We start from the raw sequence: 22,054 nt of genomic DNA, 5'->3' as shown, positions 1-22,054 counted from the left end.
AGAACATCAAGCATGCTCAGTGCAAGAAGAGTACCAGTCATCCTTCTTTCTGTCCATTTCAAGAACAACTTAAACCATCTTCAAACAGTATTACTTACAGAAAAACAGGAGGTGCTCACTCTGGACTCATCTCATAACGATACAGGTAGTCCTGTGTAGATGTCAACAGAACAACAGCACTTTTAATGACTTGGTGTGTTTTGACAGTGGTGGAAACATAAAAATCCCACTACTGTAAGATGCAACATGTGGGAAACAATCCTGAAATTTCTACGTACAGTATATGTAACAAATGCAGTCATGCTGAGTTTTTTTACTGTTATAGTTTGATGCAATGTCATAGTGTTGTGATACAGTCTGAACTGGGCATCTTGTGAAAATAACGGTTGGATTTCTTTGAACAGATAAAAAAAGAGTAGTCAAAACAAGAAACTTCAGTAGGCTATGGAGAGGATCCCTAGTCCTTACCAGCAGCACCATACCTACCCAGAAGTAAGTCCTATTGAGTTCTGTGGGGCTTAGTTCTTAGTATGTTCAGAATGGCAGTGTTCAGGAGCATCAGCCTTCAACTCCTGAGTGTTCCATCTAACATCTCCACAGTGCTAGGTTCTCTTCTTCCTACAATTCTCTTCTGGTGAATTAAGCACTTAAGCCCTTCTTGCCAGAAGCAGGTAGACTAGATGAAATGTTCTCTACCCAGGCTCCCTAAGCAGATGAGAAGAAATTGTCCCCTCACTTCAACTGGACCTGGGATCACTCCCTTTTAGCTAAGACTTCTGTCTTAATTTTCAACTAGAGATTTTTTTTCTCATTTGTTAAGAATTTTTCCTCATTTGAATGACATGCTTCAAGCAACTGTACAGCTTAACATATCATGATTAATGACATCACCAAGGCCTGACCCCCTTTTGTCCCTGAAATCTCAGGGCCTGGGATGCTCCTGACCTAACAACCTGAGTCACAGCAAACCACACCTATTAAATAGACCAGGACGGCAACACTGTTTTGTTCCACTTATTGATAAAATATACAGTAATACCTAAGTTAAGGAATCCTCCAGGAACCAAGCTCCTTATAAGGAACTTTTTTTTTTAAGGTGAAACTGACAAGACTAGCTTTGCAATGGATACTTTCAAGCCTGTCCCTCTGCTTTAAAGTGAAACTGACCAGCCTGTCTCTTTGCTTTGCTATAGATAAACTTTCAGGCCTGTGCCTTTGCTTTAAGGTGAAGGTGACCAGCCTGGATCTTTGTTTTACTATCAATAAACTGATAGGCCTGTGTCTTTGCTTTAAGGTGAAACTGACCAGGCTGTTTCTTTGCTATCAATAAACTGATACACCTGTGCCTTTGTTTTGCTAGGGTGAAACTGTGTATTTGCTTTGGATTAAAGAGATTTCTTGCTTTCTCCCAGGGTTAGGGAGGGAAGGATCTGAAGGAGGAGTGGTTGGGTGCCAGGCAGGCACCCTTTAAAGCCCCTGTTGAAACTGCCCCCACTATCTATGAGTGGATGTAGGAATCCCTATTCTTTCCATGTTATTCCTACCTCTGGTAGGAAAGTTTCAGTTAAAGATGTAATGTCCAGGAACACATCTACTTTGTTAACTGAGGTGTTATCATACCTCTCAAATTCGCACAAGCCTGAGTACACATCAGCATTGACCTACCGTATTGAGGAACAGTGGGAACAGCCTTGTATTTTAATCACTCACCTGGTAGCCACAGGTGACCAGAAATTCCATGCAGCCAAATGAGTGAGCTGGTAGAGGAGGGATGGGTTGCTCCATCCCTCCTCTGTCACCCTACTTGGTTTCCATGCTATCAATGCAAGAAGGCAAGTCTCGTCCTCCACAACCAGCATGGATGTGGGCTAACCGAGAGAGAATAGAGCTAACTGCTGCTCCTCTGCCAGCTTTCTTTGTAGAAATTATTACTAGCTTAAGATAACTGTGTTCCCATGCTGGCTGCATAGGAGGGAGCACAGCCACCATGACACACAAGCTGCATCTCTTAATAAGCGAATACAAAATTTGCAGGCTAGTAACTTTTGATAGTATTTACAAGGCTGCAAGAGGGAGTGCATAATTTTGAACTTGGAAATAAAACAAAGATCAACAGAGCTGCCAAATCAGCCTCAGAGCCTAAAACCAGGGTGATGGGTGGTGTACAAACTATTTGGTAAACTTACCAGGAAGACTATAAAATTAAATGCTTTCTCCTGTCTCAGTCACTCGGTAGGGTTCTAAATAGGCTTAGAATAGTGCATTGAATAGTGTGTATGTGTATGCATAATGCATTTTATGTATTTTATGTAATTCTAATTTACTGTAATGTTTGTGTTTTTATTGTGTATTTTATTATATATGTGTGCAATTGTATTGTAGCGGCCCTGAGTGCCCTGTTGTAGGGTAGAAGGGGGGATAGAAATATTATAAATAAATAAAATAAATAAATAAATTGAGAGTGCTTAAAACATGTCATTTCAGAGGCAACACAAAATTCAGGAATAAAGAGAAACCCCTGCTCAGGGAGCTGAAACAAGGAAATCTGCACTGAACAAGGAATCTGTTCAGAGTAGGCACAAAATACATAGGAACAGCCTCAAAAGTAAACGTTGCAGATGAAGTAGGTGGACTGCAGAGTTGAAGCCAACTGTGACATACAGCAGACAGAGCCAAGCCAAAGCTATCCAAGACAATAGAAATCTGCAGGTAATGGAAACATCATTCACCGAGCACTCTAAGTTTAAAAAAATGGCTATTGAACTGCAATCTAGGATTTCAGATACAGTCAGCAAGAACCTTATAATAATAATAATAATATTTAATTTGTTTGTCGCCTATCTGGCAATTAGCCACTCTAGGCGACGTACATTAAAAGAGATAAAATACAATAACAGATGTAGTCACATTAATAACAATAGGTAAAATACTGGACAGTCATCAATACATATAAAGCAATTATAATAACAACATACGATAAATGACAGAATCATGGTGATTTACCCAATGACCTCAAAGGCTTGCTGGAATAGCCACGTCTTGACAAACTGACTCAGAAAAGAAAAGCAACAGACACAAAAGAATATGCTTCACATCTTCCACAGCTTTTACATCGATCTCTGCTTGCTGACATCCGATCCAGATGATGGATTTTAACAAAGCAAGGAACTGTACATCTACATGTGCTGTTCATTTGTAAGTGAGCAGAAAATGCTGCACAATATACAAAAAGATACCCATCTGTGGCCAATGTATGCAATGTATTCATTCAAACCTAAATCTGAGCCCTTACACCCCAAGCCTGATCACTGAGATCAGAGAAGCACTGTTAGTCATTGACTGTGTTAGAGGCGCAACTGGCCTCAATGAAAAGTTTGACATTTATTTATTTATTTATTTATTATATTATTTCTATCCCACCCTTACTCCCAGTAGGAGCCCAGGGCAGCAAACAAAAGCACTAAAAACACTTTAAAACATCATAAAACAGACTTTAAAATATATTAAAACAAAACATAGTTTTAATTTTTTTAAAAAAAGCTGTAAAAGCATCTTTAAAAAAGGTTTTAAAACATCATTTTTTTTAAAAAAAAAGGTTTAAATACATATTAAAAAGCAATTCCAACAGAGACGCAGACTGGGATGAGGTCTCAACTTAAAAGACTTGTTGAAAGAGGAAGGTCTTCAGTAGGCGCTGAAAAGATAACAGAGATGGCGCCTGTCTAATGTTCAATGGGAGGGAATTCCAAAGGGTAGGTGCCACTACACTAAAAGTCTGTTTCTTATGTTGTGTAGAACGGACATCCTGATAAGAAAGTATCTGCAGGCTGCCCTCACCTGCAGAGCACAGTGATCAACTGGGTATATAAGAGATAAGACAGCCTTTGAGGTATCCTGGTCTCAAGCTGTATAGGGTTTTGTACACCAAAACTAGAACCGTGAACTTAGCCCAGTGCAATTCTTCCGGCAGTGGAGTGACATGTTGGTGATACTGTGACCCAGTGAGCAGTCTCGCTGCCACAATTTGCACCAGCTGCAGCTTCCAGACCAACCTCAAGGGTAGCCCCACTTAGAGTGCGTTACGGTAATCCCGCCTGGAGGTCACCAGTGCATGGAAAATAGTGGTCAGGCTATCCCGGTCCAGAAATGGCCACAACTGTCTTACCAGCTAAAGCTGGTAAAATGCACTCCTAGCCACTGAAGTCACTTGGGCCTCTAGCCACAAAGATGGATCCAGGAGCACCCCCAGACTACAGACCGGCTCTTTCAGAGGGAGTATGACCCCATCCAAAGCCAGCAACTGACCAATAATCTGAACTCAGAAACCACCAACCTACAGTGTCTCCATCTTGCTAGGATTCAGACTCTGTTTATTGGCCCTCATACAGTCCACCGAGTCCAGGCAGCAGTCCGGGGCTTGGGACAGCCTCTTCCGATTCAGATGTTACAGAGAAATAGAGCTGGGTATTGTCAGCATACTGCTGACACCTCACCCCAAATCTCCTGATGATGGCTTCCAAGGGCTTCATATAGATATTAAACAGCATGGGGGACAAGATGGTGCCCTGTGACACCCCACAGCACAACTGCCAGGGGCCCGAAAGATGATCACCCAATGCTATTCTCTGAAAATGACCTTGGAAATAGGATTGGAACCACTGTAAAACAGTGCCTCCAATACCCATCTCACCAAGTCGGCCCAGAAGGATACCATGGTCAATGGTATCAAAAGCCGCTGAGAGATCAAGTAAGAGTAACAGGGTCGCACTCCCCCTGTCCTTCCAATAAACATCATCCATCAGGACGACCAAGGCCGATTCAGTTCCATAACCAGGCCTGAACCCAAACCAAGGCCGATTCAGTCCCATAACCAGGCCTGAATCCATGGGTCAAGATAATCTGTTTCATCCAAGAGTACTTGCAATTGTTCTGCCACAACCCTCTCAATCACCTTCCCTAAGAAGGGGATATTTGTGACCAGTCAGTAATTGTCACAAACCAATGAGTCCAGGGTGGGCTTTTTCAGGAGCAGGCAGATCACCGTCTCTTTCAGGGTGGCTGGAATCACTCCCTCCCGCAACGATGCATTGACCACACCCTAGATCCACTTGGTCAAACCCCCTCAGGAAGCTTTAATAAGCCAAGAAGGGCAAGGGTCAAGGAGGACATGTTGCTGGATGCATCATCGCAAGCACTTTGTCCACATCAGGCCGCATCAACTGAAATTGTTCCCAAGAAGTTGGACCAGACATTGAACTGGACACCTCACTGAGGACTACAGTAGATGTGGATGGGACATCAAGACTGCTATGGAGACAAGCAACTTTACCCTCAAAGTGCCTTGCAAACAATTCACAGTGGGCCTCTGAAGGGTCTAAAACTCCATTTCCTGGAGTTGATGTCAACAAAGCCTTGATAATATGAAAAGCTCTACTGGACGGCTACTTAAGGATGCGATGGTGGCAGAGAAATGGGCCTTCTATGCGTCCCTCACCGCCACACAGTAGGCACGGTTATGTTTTACTCATGCCCAATCAGCCTCACAGCATGTCTTTTGCCACTTGGACTCTAGCCATCATCCAACCTGTTTCATTGTTCTTAGCTCACTGGTGAACCAAGGTGTAAACCAGGTTCCACAATGCCAGAGAGGGCACTCAGGAGCAACCGTGTCAAGAGCCCGACACACCTCACTGTTCCACAGCATGACAAGGGCTTCAACAGGGTCACCAGCTCTATCTACTGGAAACTCCCCCAGGGCATTCATGAATCCAGTGGATTCCATTAATCCCGGGGGTGGACCATCTTAATCTGTCCACTACCCCTGCAGGGAAGGATCGGAGCCATAAGTCTAAACTTCACCAGGAAGTGGTCTGACCATGACAATAGGGTGACATCCACCCCCCTTATCTCCAGACCACCCCTTCCTCCATCTGGAGCGAAAACCACATCAAGGGTATGCCCTGCCCTACGCATCAGGCTAATGACAACTTGAGACAGCCCCATGGTCATCATGGAGGCCACAAAGTCCCGAGCCAGAACCCTAGAGGCAGCCTCAACATGGACACTGAAATCACCCAGGATTGTCGTTCTGGGCTCCTCTAATACCACAGCCAAGATGCCCCTCACCAGCTCAGCCAAAGAAGCTGCTGGGCAGCAGGGTGGACAGTACACCAGCAGTAACCCTAGTTTACTGTCTTCTTGGCCCAACACCAAGTGCAGGCCTTCACAGTCAGCTCCAAGACAGAGTGGTTTCTTGGTGATACATTTTATGTTCACCGCCCAGAGAGCTATCGCTAGTCGGGCGGTATATAAATTTAATAAATAATAATAATAATAATAATAATAATACAGATGGAAGTTCTGTAGACCACAGCAACTCCTCCCCCCCCGTCCCTGCAGCCTATGCTGGTGTTGCACCAAGTATCCAGGTGGGCAAAGCTGGATCAGATCAACCCCTCCAAGCTCACCCACCCAGGTCTCAGTAATGCACACTAAATCAGCACCATCCTCAATCAAATCAGGTCTGAGTGTGATCTTATTGTGTACCGGTCTGGCATTAAACAACAGCGCACACAGGCCAGTTGCTGGTCCAATGATGTGGAACACTTTTTGTGCCGACAGGCCTATGCTATTGTTTAAATGTCTCTTGAGTAGCCAGTCATTTTAATGATTGTTTTGTATTGCTTTTAAATGTTTTTGTTGCCGTACATTCCCCTGCTGTTTTTGTTGCTGTACACTCCCCTGATGTTTCACGAGAGGGCAGTATGTAAATACTTTTATAAATAAATAAAAATTATAAAGAAATCAAAGGGGACTGCACTTACATGTATTGTTCAAGTTGCAATGCCATAACTGATTTTGAAGGTGGAAAGTCCCATCGAACTCTATAGGAGTTTCTTCCAAGTAGACAAGTACAGGATTGTTGTGCCATATCAATTCCCACATAGCCAGTGCCTCACTGTCCTTTTAACTCTCTTTTCTAGTGTTTCCTTTTATTTGAACTACCCAGTCCAAGATCAAATGCAAGATCAGCATAAACATTTAGATACTGTACAAATCAACAAGGATTCTTTCAAAATGTATTTAGATGCAGGAGAAAAATCTTCATAGGATGTTTTTAAGAAATGTGTTGGTTGTGGGGAATGAGGATTTCATGTTTAATTTCATTTGGATCAATTTCCATGAGTCTTTGGTATATTTTTTACTGCTAACTGGAGCAAACTCTTCTCCTTATTTCAGCTTGACCAAGGTAACATCTGAGTGGTATCCTGATCTAGCAATAGAATTCTTGCAAAATTCTGAAGTTGATATTTGCACTGGCAGGTCTAGCCTGCTTTTCGGGGTTGGTAAAAATAAATGTTTATAAAGAAAATTTAAAGCAGAATTTTTTAAATTTAAATCAGATTTCGAAATTTTCTTAAAGCAATTATTTAAAGAAGAGCCCAGGTCAAAGATATTTTGAATTCTAACTATACAGCTTCCAGTTATATTCTATGAATATGTTAACAACAGTTTATGGAGATGGAAGATAACCTGATCAGCCCTATTCTACAGGTGGTATACATGAAGTGCGCTCTCTCTCCCTCTCTCCCCTTCCCCCTCTCCCTCTCTCTCGCCTCTCTCTAAATGCAAAGACAGAGAAGGTCAATGAATAGAGAATTTGGGGAGATGGAGTAGATCTGAAAGAGGATGAGACCATATAAGTAGTAATCCAGCTCTTAAACCAGCAGCCTCTTCTGAAGGTGTAGACAGATTTTTTTCCCTTTGGACTAATTCATTCTAAATTGAGAAATAATAGCGCAATCCAAATGCCTGGGAGCCAGCGGGGGGGGGGCACGCAGAGGAGGAGCTGGTGGAAAGCTCCGTGAGATCCTCCTCCTGCTTGGGAGCCACTGGCCCAGTTGAATGCCAGCTCTACTGGGAGCAGCGTGCATGAGCTTGCTGGGCAGCACCAGCTCCGACAAACAAGCCTCTTGGGGAGTAAGCGCACCCCATAGGCCACAATAGCAATTTAAGAAAATTATTTTACTGCACCAACCTTTTGGATGGTGGAGTTTGCAGGGGAATTGGGACCCAGGGGAAGGGTCTGAGCATGAGGAGGATTTTGCGTAACCCCCCCCCCCCGCCACACACCTGGAACACCCAGTTTTCAGGGCTTCCACCAGCTGGCTCATAGCAGCACATGGCAGAGGGCTGCTGCTAGCGGAGGCTGGCAGAGCCCAGTGCAGCCAGGAGCCTGCCGGCACAGTCGGATCTGCCACATCCAACTCACCTCAAAGGTGAGTTGGGAATTGAAAAAACAGGAAAGCTTGTATTTCTTTTCCAGACAATGACCAAGGAAGACAACGGAGAAGAAGAAGACTGAGTTAACTGTACCACCCAATATTTTAAATTTCTCATGCTGACTTGGTTGAAAATGCCTAATTTTTATTTTTTAAAGAATGTTATGTTTATCTAAAAAGTGAAATAGTTAATTCAAAAATCCATGTGCATGTCTTGTTAATGTTGTTGTATGTTGAAGAAAACTAACCAGAAGAATAAACAACCTTATTAGAACAATTTTAAAGCCTGTTTGGTCGTGGTGATTCTGGCACATCATGACAAGCATATCATGAAATTGAACAGTTGGAGCTGGATCATCTCCTGAATGACCTCACAGGTTCATTCTGCTTTAGTACTAAAATGACCAAATTAACATCCCATTTTTTTAATGAAAATTACTCTGAAAATAGTTCAGAATAATTTAGTGTGTACCTCCCTTCTAGTGAAACCTATATTTCTGGATATGTATTAAGGTTATATTAAACAATAATGTACTTCTATTAAAATGATGATTAAACAGAATCTTCCTAACTAGTGATTTAAACTGATTTAAATCATTAAAACTGAGTCCTTCAGAGAAGTGATTTAAATCATCATTTAAATCAATTTGATTTAAATCAAATCAATCCTGTTGCTTTTACGCACAGCCACTGTTTTTTCAAACTTAGTTGAATGATTTTTCAGAGGCTGAAGCAGGAATTCCTGCAAAGAAAACTGTATGGACTTCTTTAAAGTGATTTTCTTTGATTTGGTAGATTCCTGCAGTTCTCTGCTATCTTGATCTCTGATACACATGAGATTTAAAAATAAAACTGCAGTTGCTTCATGTCTTAGCTTGAACCAGTATAGCTGCCTAAGCTTACCTGCTAAAAACGATGTGCACAGCATCCCCAAGGCTACATCCTTACAGCAGCTTCAAATGCTCCAGAATAGCCAGGAAAACAAGTCAAGCATCCCAGAGAAAGACAAGTACCCTTCTACTCTGTTAGAGCCATTTACTCAATGTAAGCTGAGTTCTGGAAGCAATTTTATAGACATTACTGAAATCACCATGGCCAGCGGTAATAATAAATAGAAAAAGGGAAAACAGGCTGTAAAGATCTGAAAACTACAGTGCGCATCCCACAATCAAGTAGTTTACATCACTTTTACTTGGGAACCCTCAGTCATCCATGCTACCCTCCCCACTGCCCAGATAACTCATGTCAATTTAGGGTGGAAATATAAATTGAAGCAAATCCAGGTTTGCAAATCCTCTCCCCGTGCCCCTCCCCCGCATTTTGAGAGTATAGGTGAAGTTGCAAGGGAGAGGAGAGGAAGGCAAAGTTCCATTACACAAGCGGAAGTCTGTTGTATGAGCGGAATGGAAACACTGGATCAGGGCTGTGGAGTCGGAGTCATGGAGTTGGAGTCAGAAGCAATTTTGGGTGGAGTCGGATTTGGTAGAAATGTACCGACTCTGGCTTCAAAATAAATTTGGACTGCCAAATTTTTTAAAATATAAATTCAAAATGTCAAAGAAGCTTCCCATGAAGTCAGCTGTAGTTGAGCATTTCACCATAATTCAGGATGGAAAACATTTTGTGTGTCAGTGTATGACACAGGACCCAGATGAAGACAAATGCTGTGATGCCAAGATCAGCACATATTCAGGCAGCGATAAAAATGCTCCTATGAGAGCTTCCAATTTAAAAAGACATTTACAGCCCTTTCCAGGGCTGTGGAGTTGGAAGCAATTTTGGGTGGAGTCGGAGTCAGAGTCGGGACAGTAGAAAAATAGAGGAGTCAGAGTTGGAGTCAAAGGTTTGGTGTACCCGACTCCACAGCCCTGCACTGGATACAACCCTTAAAGTTTACCCGCAACACTAATATGGGAAGAGGAAGCATTTACATGAGAACGAGCAGGTGGAGGGAATACTTAACCTCTTTTTATTTATTCCTTTGTTTTCACATTGTTATTCGATTATGAAGTTGTGGTATAATAACTGTAAGCTGCTCTGAGCAATGCAAATGCATGAGAACAGTGAAAGATAAATCTTCTAAATAATTAACCCTTCCGCTGCCACCAATTCCCTCCTGCAAATGCCACTCCACATGCCCCCCAAACACAGATAAGTCTTCCCCCTGTCCTGCCCCCTAGCAACTGGACTGTGAGACAAGAAGTAAGTCCAACTGGAGAAAGATCCTAGGGATATTTGCAGGGGAGAAGCAGTGAGAACAAGAAAGGGGGGCACTACCCACCGATGCTTTCTATCACCACTTCAGCAAGCACAGGTCCAGGAACACACTCTTCCAGTGGCAAGGTGCAATTCCACCACTGGAAGAGTTCTTTTAAAAGTTATCAAATGACATTTTGAAGACCAAACAAGCGTTCTCTGGGCAGGCTGTTTTGGTTTGTGAAGACTGTTCACATATTACCACCTTTGGGAGTTGTATGTGTTGTGTTGCATTGTCCTCTATAACCTCTATTAAAAAGCCACAGACCTTGGCATTTACTACGTTGTACATCATTGACACTGCAAAACAACATGCCAATTTTACTTTAATCTTTTTTAAATGTACTGTTAAGATGCCACATCTCTTCTCAAGGTATCAGGTGTGTATCTGTGCTAGCTAGACACGCTCCAGGCTCCTTGTCATGGTGGCAACTGTTAGGAGGTCAAATGAACCAGATAGACCTACACTGGAACTTGAAACTGAATTAGGCAATTCAGAATTTAACAGAATTAAACATACAATTCCTCACCTCATTATTGAAAAAACAAAACCTTACCAGCACCTCACTTGATGATGAAGCATACATAGCAAAGTAGAGAAGTTTAGATTTTGCTCATCTTCTTGTTAGAAAGTTTATTTTAACAGATCTCAAGAGCAACTAAAACACTTCCTGAATATGAACATTTCCTTTCCACCATTTATAGCACCGGGGTACAAAAGCTGAACTGGGAAATATATTCGGACATGAGCTTTCAAACAAGCACAAAACTGACTAGCCTGTTCTTTATCAAAGTCCATAAAGTTTGAGACTCAGCAGTATAAACAGTGGTGCACTTGTGGATACTAAAAATCTTTCCTCTTACAGCAGTTCTCAGGACTACTCAGGCTATGAGCACACTAGTTGCCTACAGCAAAACGCTTCCATTGGTCATACCTGGAGGGGGAGCAGGTTGATCCACTGATCAGCTACGAAATCTCTTTGAAGCAAATTAAAAAAACACACTCGAGCTGATCCCACCAGATTTTATAGTAAAAAGGGCAGGGGTTTGACTAGTGTTATGTGCCCCCTGCCCTCATTTTCAGGAAAGAGAGGTGGAGATGCACTGGAACTGGCAGAATAGTAAGTGTGTCTCTACACTAAGTCTATAATTCTTAGCTAGGAAAAGGCAACGAACAGAGGAAAACACAAATGCCCTCCACCTCATAAAAACCTATGCTTTGAAATAATCTGGGTCTGCAACCTCTGGAAACTGAGGCACACCTTTTGCTTAATTAAAATCAGAGACACTCTCCCATCCCCAAAGTTTTCTTTTAGAAAATATAAGAATATATCAGATTCCCTGAAATGCTCATCAAGGTCCAGCTACTCAGCCCCACTCCCTTGCCTCAAGAGGATTTTGGCAGGAACTGCTGCCTAGTATAACACCAGGGAAGAGCAAAGGCAGGAAATTCTACCTGTATAACCCTGCTTCCATATGATACTCTGATATTAGATTTGAATGCAATTTTATTTTGAGAATCTACTGTAAGTTGCTTGGAGAGCTTCTTGAGGCTATAAAGTGTGTTATAATTATTCTAAACTTTGTCCAAGTTTTTGCCTATCATCTACTCTGATGACAGCTAATGAGGTTTGGAGAGGAGAGAGCTACTTAATCCTCCGAGGATTGCTTGACAGTGAAATAGGCTTCCTCGGAAACAGGAGGGGTCTCTTTCATTGGTAGTATGTAAGCAGAGGCTGGAGAGCCATCTGTCAGGGACTGCACCCTGCATTACAGATTCTGCATTCAGCAATGGGCTCGACTAGATGACCAACAGAACCTCTTCCAACTTTAAGATTCCAACCCTTCCTGCATTCCCCTTCATTTCCCCTGCATTCCCTGTGTGGTGGTGCAAAAATGTTTAGGTGCAGAACTGACATATCCACACCATACATTTAAGGCACATGATTTCCCCCAAAGAATCCCGAGAACTGCAATTTCTTAAGGGGGCTGGGAATTGTAGCTCCGTGAGGGATAAACTATAGTTCCCAGCATTCATTAGGCAAAGCCATTTGCTTTAAGCATAAACCTGGTGCAGAAAAGTCCCCCCCCCCGCTGCATCAGCCCTTCACTCTAAATTGAACTCTTTCCCCCAGCAATGGCTCTCTGGCACATCTTTTGCCATGGCCAAGAGAAAGCAGCAGTGGGATGAGAGAGCAGATGAAAAGCATACAAGCCGTTTCTCCTTTTCAGACATTCAGTACAGAGACCCAGGTTCCCAGACACAGGTCTCCGCCTAATGTTTGATTTGGCTCTAGTAGGTTTTAGATGGGCCTTAAGCAACACATTATCCCAGAGTTGAGTTTATAACATGTTTCTTCTATACTCTGAATAAGAATTCAAGATTTTGATCTGTGCATCTATAAAGATCATCACCCCTTATGAAAAGCAGATTTAAAACTAGAATTTGCAGAGGAAATTGTGCAATGGATCAGAGTATTCATGAAACTTTGCAGTTGAGCCAAGGAAGTAGCTTGAAAGAACATGTGTTACTAACTCACATGCCCCTCACAAATGTGACTTCAGAATTACAGTGCAGAAACCTTGTCATCAAATGTCACAATGAAGCTGAAGAGGTAAAGTAAACTTTTCAGAGTGCCCAAACCAGCCAGATTGCTTTCAGTAAGCATCTATTTTGTGGTATCCTCTACTTTTCTTTTCAGAGGTAAACCTTTTGTAGAAGGCCAAGCTATATTTTTAAAAAAGGTTCTTTTTTCCCTCCCAGATTTATACTACAGTCAGATTATGGAATAATTTCTCTTTCAATGAAGACAATGTTCACATTCATTCCTCTCTGCAAAGCCATGATGCTACAGAGTATTTCACTTGTTTGCCTGCACTTTGTATCAACAGATCTGAAGACCAGCTTCAGAAAACAATGAATTCCTTGCTCTCCAGGTCTGCAATGCACGTTGCTTTCTTTCTAGATCCAATCATCTTATTCAGATTTGATGAAATCTTTGGAAAAGAAGAACAGCCTCTGTTGCAATATGTTAACGTGACTCAATGCAGTCTAAGTTCTCTTAACCAACTCAGCTTGTCATCGTACACTTGACAACAGTGATAGACACCTCCCGATGAACAAGCTGCAGGAAGGGCTTGCTGTACAGGATACAAGAGGACTCACTGCTGTGGGTGGGTTGTAGGGAAGCTGAGACACTTAATTTAGCCTTTAAAGTAAATGATTCTTCCAGTCCCTGCAAAATTCAGATAAGCAATTACTATTTTGGGAAACACTGGTCACATCCACACCATACATTTAAAGCACTCTTATACCACTTTAATAGTCATGACTACCCTCAAAGAACCCCAGGAATCCCACAAATAACTGAAATTTATTAAGGGTGCTAGGAATTGTAGGTCAGTGAGGTCAGCACCCTTAACAAACTACAGTTCCCAGGATGCTCCATGATTGTTAAAGTGGTGTGAGAGTACTTTAAATGTGTGGTGTGGATGAAACCATTGTGCTTAAACATGCAGGCGCCCCAAGAAACATAGGGATAAACTCAATTTTATTGCTACCTACCTACATATGATTTCACTTGAGACACATATAATATGCATTTCAAACCAACGCACTTAAGTTTTAAAAACAAGCAGGATAATCTAGTTAAAATCTCTCTTTCCAATTTAAAACAGCATAATCATGATAATCAAAGAAAAGCTGCTGCCACTGCATACCTTAAAGGTAATGTTCTATTGCAATCTATGGAAGAGTTTCAAGTGGAGTGCTTCATTGTTACTACCCCAGAGTCAATCAATATTTGCCCAATACAGTCCTTCCATTGTGTGGCATTAAACTTCTCGACCACAAGCATCAGGTTGCAAACCATGTTTTGCGACAGTCAATATGAAAATCCCTTGCGAGATGAATACTCTAAATTCTTCATTTCCTGAAATTTCAATGCAGCTTCATTAGTCTAGAATAGAGACCTGTGTTTAAGGGTGCTTCCACAATAGATGGAATAGCCACACTTTGTTCACTCACTTTCTATGAGGGATGTACATGATGAGCTAGATTGCATAACACTAAGCCAAACGGTGGCTTGGTGCAAATGTGAGGGTTCCTGGAGAGGAGATCACAGTCATTACACTCCTCCCCTGGTCCTTCTGCTGCTAAGAGTTAAACTATGGATTGGCTTGGTGTGCTACCCAAACCCAGGTCTGTGGTTTGTCTCCTCCGGACAAACATAGAGCTGTAAACCCAAGAACAAATCTTGGTTACAGCTCATAGTTTGTCTGGAGACAGAGAGAAAACAAAAAGACCAAAAATATAATATGTTACTGTATTGTACTCAAAATACATATAGTACCATTCTTTATATTTTGGGTCTTACTGTTTTCTCTCTGATGTCTAGGGACGCTTATTTTTGTTTTGCCTGGAGACAAACCCAAGCACAGGTTCAGATGAAATGCTAAGCCGAACCATGGCTTATCTCATAGCAATGCAGCAGCAACAGGGCCATAGGGGAGCAAAGCGGCCCTAATCTCCTCTATGGGAGCCCACACACTTGTGCTAACCCATAATTTGGCTTAGCATTACACACAAACCATCTCGATACCACCAAATTATTTATTTCTCCACAATTTTTCTGTCTCTTTTCAGACTGCAGGAAATCTAACTTAGGGGTGGGGGGGAAACAAAACAATAATGCAGTATCTGTAGGTCACTTTGGTGCTACTAAAACAGCTATTTTAAAGTGAGCAGCGATATAAAGGGTGGGTGAATATTACAATATAACTACAGCACACCTTCACTATTACCTTTTCAGAATGGCACCATTTGGGGTGGGGGACAGAGCAATCCTACCAAGATGGGGCGAGAAAAGCCAGGGTGGAACCTGGCCGGGGGAAGCTTCACACACACACACCTCTCCAGTGCTCTTGTGTTTGTTTTGTTCTTCCAGCTCCCCTCTCTTTGATTCATATGGGAGGAAAATTCACTATGGCAGCTACAGGACCAAAATAGTTTTCTTCCCATTTTGAGGGTGCACCAAGCAAAAGGGGTGGGTGGGTCTCTCGATCCTGTGGATCCAAGGCCTCCCTCAATTTGCTCCTGGAACATCTCAAACAAATCTCTTTTTCTCCCTCACAGTATTGCAGCACCGATGGTCAGCAGTGTAGTGGAAAATTCAGACGTGTAGGGTCCCTTCATTATAGTCATAGCCAGGTCCCCCTTTTTTTGCTGCTGGGCTGAGAATAAGATCCTTGTTAATGCCTTAGCTCACAACAACAGATGTCTCTAGGAGCCAATAAGCATGAAAGAGGAGAGTGTTAGCTACTGAAAAGAGTCTTCTCAGTGGCTGACACACCTTTCACTCTGATTGGCTCCAATCAGCAGGAAAGGGCAAGGAAGCATGTTAGAATACTCTTCTCAATGGCTAACACACTCCCCTTTCATGCTGATTGGTTCATAGGATGCTGGAGACACAGGGACCCTGTTCCCAAAAAAGAAAGGGGTCTAAGATCCCCCGAGACCCCAGACAACTATATCCCTGCCAATGGTAAATGAAGGATAGCTACTGAAGTTTCCCAGGGAACACAGGATTGCATAAATCTTTTCCTTTGCATTATATGCCTTTTTGCCGGAAAAAAAAAGATTCATGTAGTAGCACTTTAGAAAGCATTTTAGTACACCAGTCAGTGCCATTTTAGCACCATGTTAATTTGTTTAGCAAATATTTAAAGTGCCTTGTTAAAAAAATGAAAAAAATCACACAATAGCACCTAAATAAAGAAGCACTTTAGCAGAAATTGAAACTCATCAAAATTGTTTTGTTTTTAATTGCATGCTCAGATTTGTCCCTTCCCCAGCCACACACCTATGTCACACTCACTGGTATAACTAGAACACAGCGGGGTGTTCATTCACACAAAGGGCTACACTCTTTACCCCATGAAATGTAAACAGTCAATAGCCATTCCACATGTAGAGCAAGTGACTGGGAAATAAATGCAAGTCTGGAAGCAATCTCCGTAAAAAGTTTTCTAATCTCTCTTCCACAGCACAATCCCCAGAAATGAATGCGAGTTGCACAAGAATACTCTATGCACCTCAAACTCATTTCAATGGGGCTTGCACAGGAGAACTTTCCTGGTGGATTGTGTGCCCCAAGATGACTGGCACATAGTTAAAACTATTTGAAAACCCTTTTGGAAACTACAAGATGCTCCTTCACACAACGAAAATGAGACCCATATAAAAGAAAATTTAAACAGAAAAATCTATAGACTAAAGCAAGTTGCCTTTTTAATGGTGTTGCTTTTTTAAAAAAAAACCCTTCCTTCAGAGTGCAAGGCTGCCTTTTATCCATTAACTAACAGATATGCTGGAGTCCCACAGCACAAACAAAAGCATCTGCCAGTCACAAATATCTCTGTGAACCAACATGACAATGCTACTGCCATTTTCACTGGTGTTTTTCTTAAAGGCTGGGGCAGGATTTAGAGGGCTGGGTTTGCACTGAAAAAACTATGTTGCTAGATTCTAAGCACAGAGAGAGAGAGAGGGAGAGGGAGAGAGGGGGAGGGAGAGAGGGGGAGAGGGTGAGGGAGAGGGAGAGACCGCACTGTTCTGTCATGGTTTTGGAATGTTTCCTTGCTCCTAAACTATTAGCACAATCTCCTTTCTACATCACACGGCAAGCCAGTTTGTCAGGAACCCTCATACAAGGAAATGCAACAGACAGAAAAAGGTACTCAGCAAACTAGGAAAGGGGAGCAGAGGTGAGGAAGAAATCCTGAAAGAGCCTGCTTGGTTCAAACCAGATTCCTCTTCTACCTTCAGCAATATAAACGTGATTATTTGGTAGCTGTTGCCTGCTGAGAAACACTCTCAGCTGGCTGCTTTTCTTTCCCTGCAACATTTGCTTCTTTTGCCTATCAGAGCTCCCACCCATGCTCAGTTACTCACTAGCAGTTATGTTTTTTCAATTTCCTTGCAAAAGATTCAACCCATCACAATTCCTGAAAAGCAGAGGAGACCAGGGAATAGAACACTTTCCCTAAAGAACACAAGGAAAGATGAACAGGATCCAGATTTTAAAACCATGTCCTGGGAATATGATTGAAGAATGGCATTAAAATGGCAAGTATAAAATAATTAATTTGAGCCACAGCACAGCGCCTAACCATGTTAAGCAGTAACAAAGGAGGAAGTGTATTTAAGCATGCATGATTTAAAGTTACTCATTGACAAAGGAAAGTTACTTCATCCTCATAATTCCTGTAACAAGGAAAAAACATGCAGTCCTTATAACTCCAGGATTCGGGGCAGCACTTTCAAGGTCAGAGCAGGAAACAACTCCCAGCCAGGCTTGAGGCACAACCCCTTGCCTTTTAGAGATCAAAAACTGGTTAGCATCCTCAGCCAACTTGGAGGGTTCATTTTCACAATCAAGAGGCATTGTCTGAAACTACACACGCACACACACACACACTGAGTGGCCTGCCAGCAAGTTCTCTTCCCACATGCACCATTTGCTCCTCACAACTTCTGCCTCATACGTAGCAAGTGAGGTACTACAAACCAGGTACCATGAGCAAAGCCTTTTCTGGGATGGCCCCTATGTGGTTGAATGCTTTCCTGCCTTGCTTTGAAAGCAAGATTTTGAATAAAGCTTTTTTTATTCCCCCAGGCTTTTTGAGATGGCAGGAAAAAGTGAGGGGGTGTTTAATCTGTCTCACTACTGTTTTTAAGTTTCTGTTGGAATCTGAAATTCATTTCATTTTTTAAAGTTACTTTAAATTTTTGATTTTGTATCATCAGCTGCTGCAGGAGCTCCTTTGACTCCAAGACAGGTTAAAAGTGAAGTAAATAATGTACCTGTCCACAATGCAAACCTTCCATTTCAGCCTAGATTGTTTCACCTCTTCCAACCCACCCAGAAAAATCACAACCACTGCCCTCCCCATTCTCCCCACTGCTCAGCACCCCACAGCATGCTCTGCAGGAATTACATGCATTGTCTCTAATGCCACCCGCAACACATTATCATATCCACATGCATTCAGATTGTGCATTAACCTGAAATAACTAGGCAAACCTCACTTTCTCCACTCCGTCCATAAGCACAGGTTGAACGGGCGAAGATAAAAGTTCCTCCCTTTTCACCTCTTTGAACCACTCTGATAGCAAACGCTACAGCAGTTAAAAAGGTACTAACCCTACACACGGTTGCTAAGGGTTTAAGTCCCATTGAACTCAGTGGGGCTTATTTCTGCATATACATGTATAGAACCAGGCTACAATACCCATTAGGGTTACAATCCCACATGCGATTCTGTGGACATTTGCCTCATTCAACAGCTGGGTCTACTTCTGAGTAAATATGCGTAAGGGGTTGGATTCCTTCCAAACCGTCTGGTGTAACTGCTCCTACACCTCATAACGATATATATCCCCACTTCCAAAACCTCCCCCACAAGATGGTCACAGCTTACCCACCCCACTCTCACTCCAGTCCAGACAACCGTCGGCGCCGACGCAAAGCTTCTTTTTTTCTCCAATAACCTCTTTCCCCCTCCTCAAATCCTTCCTTATTGAAGCCAGGCTACTTTATGGGCACACCCAAGTCCATACTCGTGTGAAGACCAATCTACGGGAAAAATATTCCGGGCTGAGTCCCCAAACAATCCAGACCCCTCCTCCTCCCCGCAATTCCCCGTTACCTTAACACCCAGCCGAGCTTCAACTGCGCTCACTCCCCTCTTCCGCCGTCTGTCCCGACTAAGCGCGGCTCTGGGATCGAAGAGGCGGGACCGGACTCGCATGACGAGATTGACAGAGGCTCCGGGGCCGCCTCCCGGCCCGCCTCAGGGAGGAACTGGGAACGGGTGAAGTCCGGGTGAACAGCTGCGGCGTGCAACTCCGGCGGGAGGTACCTCGAGTCGCGCGTCTCGAAGGGCCGCTATTTCGAGCGTCAGGAGGACGCAGTCCAGAGCGCACAAGTGTTCGGTGCCTCTGAGCATACGTAGAACGCCTTTTTCTTCGACTGAGTAATAGCGGTCTGCCCGTCTGAGATTAGGGGAGAAAATAAAAGCTTTCTTTTCAGGCTTGGGCCTCGACATGACGCTACTGCTTCTTTTCAAGAAATCAGTCGTTGCGCTGGAGCTGCTCCTCGTTTGTAAAACAGAAAGTTCCGCTGGTGAGAAGTTCAGTCGTTCGTATTTCCCTAGGAGCCACGCCCTCTTTTGTTAGAAAGTTCGGCGCGTGCGATTGAGGAGGCGGGAGGCACCGTGCGGATGCTGTTTAGACATTCTTCGAACCTGAGTCCCGACGTGGAAATTAGGTTCCGTGGGCTACCCAGCGGGTGGGAAGGAAGAAATGCCTCTCGAGAGGAGTTTGTGTGTGACTGTGAGTGTAGCTCAGGGCCAAGGGAAAGAAATGGGCAGAATCCCTATAAAATCCTGCCATGAGCACCAGAATGACAGAAAGGCATGTGGGTTGGAGTAGGATAGAAACTTATAGGGTAATGGCATAGCAGACACACACACACACACGAACACATACACATACACTTGCAAATGTGCCCTTGCAGGCACTCGCAAATGCTCCGAGACACCCCATTTTCCTCGCCAACCCCCTCACAATTCAACTCAGTGCCTCCAGGTGTTGGCGCATGCCGGTTGCCATGGGCTTGCTAATGCTCCTCACCTGTTCCTACGCTGTGTCACTGCCCCACACTGCTGGTTCCCCTACGGCAAACAGCGTCACTGCTCAGCTCTGCGCAGTGCACCTAGGATGCCTCCCCACTCAGGGTATTTACCTGCCTCCTATGCAGCCTGCTGCTGCTGCTGCTGCTGCCGCCTGCACCACTTGCCGCCCTTGCCGCTCACTCTCCTCCTCCTCCCTTGTCTGCTCAGGTCACTCGACACCCATCCACTTGTCTCACTTGGTGGCCCTCCCCACAGCTGCCCACTTGCCTCTCTTGGCCTACACCCAGTTACCCTGCTCGCTTGGTTCCCACCCAACTCTCCCGCCCGCCAGCAATCCTTGCTTCCCTCATGTCCTCTCCTCTCTTGCTGCCATGCCCCTCCCCATGTGGATGAAGGTGTGACGGCTTAGAAAAATATTATATATTGCTTGTATCTCTCGTGGTATGACCATTTTAGGTTGTATTTTGCACACTGCCCTGATACCCAATTGATGAAGAGCACCTTTAAAGTATTTTAATATAGAAATAGAATATTTCTTGATGGTTGATTTTTAAATTGTGAGTGGCCCACAGGACATGGTTGATTGGGTTTATAAATGTGACAAGAAAGTAAGGATCCCTAGTATTGATTGCATTGGAAAATAGGTATAGCAGTGAAATTTGAGCATTGGTAAGCAAGTGAAACATCAAGCATTATGTTTTTGTGAGCATCTGGTCATTAGGATAACCTGCAAGAGTGATACCCCAAGTAAAAACTGTAATGATTGATCTAGCCCTTAGTTGCTGTCCTAGGCTACTTCAGGAGGAAGGGATATACTTTCAGTGAATAAGAATAAATAGTTGCATTTGGGGAGATTTCTGTAGTTGTTTATTGTGGTGACAGCTTCTCTGAACCTTAAAGTTAGCAGTCAGTGGCACTGGGAGACAACACCGAGGAAAAAGCCTTACCTGGATTCAGAAGATGTCCCCTTGAGCAAGCACTGGCAGCATCTTACTTTATCCTGTGCTCAGCTGCAGAGCAAATCATAGAGCAAGGCTGTTACATATGACCAACAGTTTGCATCTGGGGAGGAACATCAGTTACAAACATGGACATCAAACAGGAATCGGTATGCAGAAAATGTCCCCCAACTACTCCTGGCTGCAGCATTTCCCTTCTGTGCAACCATGCACATTGTTAAAGAGACCATGAAAATGCCTTTACTATTTGTACTGCCTACAATGACTATCAAGGGTGAACCGTGCAGGAGGCAAAGGAGAGAATGGCTTTGACTCTGCACAGTTGGATAGATAACCGGACTAGCCCAAACTACTTGTCTTTTGCCAAGGCCTTCATCTCAAGGGAGAGAAGAGTTGTCATTGATTGATTAACTGATGGATCAATAGGAGAAATAAAAGTATTAGACATCTGCTTTAGATTAATAGGAAGAGCTTTTACATCTGTTACTTGCCAGGGGAAATTAGAAGGGCCATCCATCTTCAGGTATTAAGGGTGTGCTTGCACTTGAAGGCGTATCACAGGATGGGGAATATCTGAGGTACAGCTTCTTATACAAATCAACAGCATACATTTACATCCCTTTCACTTTCCACAGCCTGATTATACTTGACCACATGCAGGGAGCAGCCTGAAGAAGGTCCCTGTCTGAAAGACTGTCATTTCATCCGGCTTTATTTGGGTTTTATTCTAGTTTCATATTTACCCTGATGCAACTTGCAGCAACGTTATTCTCCATCTTCATAGTTTTCTTCCTGGTCATACTTCCTGTGAATAAATGATCCTCTGAAGAAAAGTGTATGCAGAATACTGTATTTAAGGAG

The 22,054-nt window shown here is 43.2% G+C and overlaps 1 protein-coding gene and 1 pseudogene across 2 annotated transcripts in view; one reads left to right on the top strand and one right to left on the bottom strand.

Annotated features, from left to right (window-relative positions):
- Window positions 1-19,416, bottom strand: part of RHOC (ras homolog family member C) — a 55,131-nt gene extending 35,715 nt beyond the window's left edge. The window contains exon 1 of one of the 2 annotated variants that reach the window (XM_061631995.1): window positions 19,248-19,416. The gene's annotated coding sequence lies outside the window, so the exon portion shown is untranslated. Of the gene's footprint in view, window positions 1-19,023; window positions 19,200-19,247 lie in introns of those variants that run through there. The other variant, XM_061631996.1, reaches the window with a different exon arrangement.
- LOC133387365 (mpv17-like protein 2) overlaps window positions 19,168-22,054 on the top strand; it is a 27,977-nt pseudogene continuing 25,090 nt past the window's right edge.

This window comes from Rhineura floridana, chromosome 6, assembly GCF_030035675.1.
Source record: "Rhineura floridana isolate rRhiFlo1 chromosome 6, rRhiFlo1.hap2, whole genome shotgun sequence".
NCBI lineage: Eukaryota > Metazoa > Chordata > Lepidosauria > Squamata > Rhineuridae > Rhineura > Rhineura floridana.
The sequence above is the reverse complement of the archived record's forward strand: the minus strand, read 5'-3'. Positions and strand labels throughout refer to the sequence as shown.